We start from the raw sequence: 3160 nt of genomic DNA, 5'->3' as shown, positions 1-3160 counted from the left end.
GGGATTGTGAGTTGGAGCCCCACGTTGGATTTAGAGATTACTTTTAAACCAATCTTAAAAAACAAAACAAAACACCAAAACGTTCAGGGAATCCAAGGGAGATCATACTTGGTTGGCTAATCGATCGGGACCCAGTTCTTGCCCCAATCATCGATATAGACTATTGACGAGTAAGAGTGTCCAGATCCCAATTCCAATTTGTGGGGGGTGCGGGGGTTCTTACACCAACAACAAGCGATGGTCGGCACACCACCTGGGCGTCCTATCATTCAACTCGGTTCTGACACTGCCTCGACATCAGATTCCACGGGTTAAGGGCTCAGTCCTACAAGACTGCTACCCCGCCCCCTCCTCCCACCGACTTCAGACAAGTCCAAGTTGTCATCTGTGCTTCTGACTAACGGGGTGTAGACTGGAGGTTCCAATGACCCCCCTCCTTGGGTTCGACTAATTTGCCAGAGTGGCTCACAGAACTTGGAGAAACATTTCACTTACTGTATCGCTGGTTTATTATAAAAGTATATAATTCGAGAAGAGCCCGATGAAAGAGATGCAGAGGGGTGAGGGCTGGGGAAAGGACAAGGAGCTTCCATGCCCTCTCCAGGCGTGCCACTGTCCCCCCATCTCCACTTGCTCAGCAACCCGGAAGCTCTCCAAATGGCCTTTTGTTGGGGGCGGGGGGGGGGGTTATGCAGGCTTCAGTACCCAGGCGTGATTGATCGACTCATTGGCCATTGCTGACTGAGTCAACCTCCAGCCCCCCTCCCCTCCCCAGCGATCAGGGGGGTGGGACTGAAAGTCGCAACTCTGTAATCACTTGGTTAGTTTCTCCTGACCAGCCCCCATCTTTAGGTGATCCAGGGCCTTCCAAATGTCATCTCGTTAACATAACAAAAGACATCTTTATCACTCTCGGGCTTAAGAAATTCCAGGGGTTTCACAGCAAGTCTTCTTGGATTCTACCGGAAGTGAGTGAGGCATCAGAGATTAAACAATAATCCCCAGCATCACGATGGCGGAGATCTCACATTTCTCTAGGACTGGAGTGGTCACCAAGCCCCTGTCACTCACCAGACAGCCTTACTCTCCACGCCTTGCAGGTCGTTGATGGCATTCAAAAAACAACCATTGTTAACACATTTCCTTTTGCCTTCCCAGCAAGAAACCTAAGCGCTAGTATTATTTTCCACTTTTAATCACGGCTTGACAGAGATGGAAAGTTAAATCATGTAATTGCTTTTGTGTTTTTCAGTTCTTTTCACTATTTTGGAAAAAAGAAATAGTTCAATGGATAAAATGTGGGTTTACACCAAACCCCAAGCATCACGAGCGTTAATGGCAACCATGTGTTATTCCTGAGACCATGCACCTAATTTGTTCGAGGCGGGGAAAAAAAAATAGTCCTGCTCAGTCTGTACGTGGACTGAGCCAAAGAGTTCCCAAGACATGTTTGGGGACCGAGAGCTGTTTCAGGTATTTTCAAGTTAAAAAAACCAAGCGCCTATTTTGTAAAAAACTTCAGATGTCGATTACAAGAGGAATATTTGAAGCAAGATTGCTTTCCCAAAACTCTTGAGTCATAAAACATCTGTCTCAGAATTGGAAGGCTGGGGATGCCTGGAGGCACATCTGGCCCATCGGCCGCTGCCTTCTGTCTGGATTGTCCACAAAGCGACTAGGCCAGCATGTGACCCTCTGAGCAGCTCCTTGGCGTGTGCCCCCCTCCCCACACCCGAGCAGGTCGGGGCTCTCCACAGCGCACTGATGCGTCCCCTGCTCCCTCATTGCCAGAAGGCCTGGGACGGGGCTCGGGGTGTGGCCGAGACCTCCTGGATTCCAGGGCCGGTGACTTTATTCTCCTCGATCATGAGTTCCTGCTGCAAAGGCCGGGGCAGGCTTAGTCTTTGTGTATGTGAGTGCCTGCTCACGGGCTAGGATCAGGGCTGTGGCAGGACAGGTCCCAGCCCCCCCAGCTGTAGAGCGGGTAGGAATGTGTGCTTGGTCACAAAGTCTGGTAGGCAAAGACTAATGCTCTTTATTTTCCTGAAACTGAAATTGCCTTGGCCCTTAAGTTCAAGCCACCTCAAGTCCTAGTTTAAAGGTAGTCCCCTTTCTGGGTGGACTCGACTCTTGTCACACCCACCTCCTTCTTCCCTTCTCCCCAGGGGCTGAGCAGGGGCGTGGCATGAGAAGGGGGCCCCTGACTTCCGCCCTTCGGGGAGTCTATCTCTAGCTGCACACCAAGCCGCCGCAAGACTCAAAACAAGGGTGGGGGCTGGGTGGGGGAGAGAGGTGGAGTAGGGGGAGGGACAGAGAGAGGAAGAGAGAGAGAGGGAAAGAGGGAAAGAGGGGGATGGGGCACCTGGCTGGCTCAGCAGGTTAAGCTTCCGGCTCCTGGTTTCGGCTCAGGTCATGATCTCACGGCTTCATGGGTTCGAACCCCACGTGGGGCTTGGTGCCGATGGCGCGGAGCCTCGAGCCCGCTTCGAGTTCTGTCTTCTCTCTCTGCCCCTTGCCTGCTGATGCTCTCTCTCTCTCTCTCAAAAACAAATACACATTAAAAAAAAGAAGAAAATAAATAAATAAAAACGAGGGAAAAAGAAGGGCAAGGAAGGGAGAGATGGGGGAGTAGAGGGACAGAAAGAGAGAGAAGCCAATCTGCCCTTCACGATCCAGTCCTAAGAAATCACATGGCATCAATTTTATCGCATTCCGTTTGTCAAGATGGTCCCAACGTCCTGCCCAGACTTCAAGAGGAGAGAGAAATAGACTCACCGTCTCTCTTTTTTTTTTTTAATTTTTTTTTAATGTTTTATTTATTTCTAGGAGAGAGAGAGACAGCGTGAACAGGGGAGTGTCAGAGAGAGAGGGAGTCACAGACTCCGAAACAGGCTCCAGGCTCTGAGCTGGCTGTCAGCACAGAGCCCGACGCGGGGCTCAAACCCACGAACCGCGAGATCATGACCTAAGCGAAAGTCGGACGCTTAACCGACTAAGCCACCCAGGCGCCCCAAGACTCACCGTCTCTTGATGGGGGACGGCAAGGTGGTTCTGGAAGAGCGCATGAGATCATAAATACCGCGGGGGCCACTTTCGAAATACAGTGTGCTGTACCCTCTCCTCTCAATGCATTTACTGCTGACCTTTTTAGAGCTGCCGT

At 51.0% G+C, this 3160-nt stretch overlaps 1 long non-coding RNA gene across 1 annotated transcript; it reads right to left on the bottom strand.

Annotated features, from left to right (window-relative positions):
- Positions 1-491: 491 nt before the first annotated feature.
- Positions 492-2561, bottom strand: LOC120247862. Its single transcript, XR_005532429.1, has 2 exons — positions 2363-2561; positions 492-1874 (listed from the first exon to the last, which is right to left on the bottom strand). It is a non-coding gene; the product is annotated as an uncharacterized LOC120247862 (long non-coding RNA).
- Positions 2562-3160: the final 599 nt, after the last annotated feature.

The sequence above is a fragment of the Hyaena hyaena genome, unplaced genomic scaffold (assembly GCF_003009895.1).
Source record: "Hyaena hyaena isolate Hyena2069 unplaced genomic scaffold, ASM300989v1 scaffold_12, whole genome shotgun sequence".
Taxonomy (NCBI): Eukaryota; Metazoa; Chordata; class Mammalia; order Carnivora; family Hyaenidae; genus Hyaena; species Hyaena hyaena.
The sequence above is the reverse complement of the archived record's forward strand: the minus strand, read 5'-3'. Positions and strand labels throughout refer to the sequence as shown.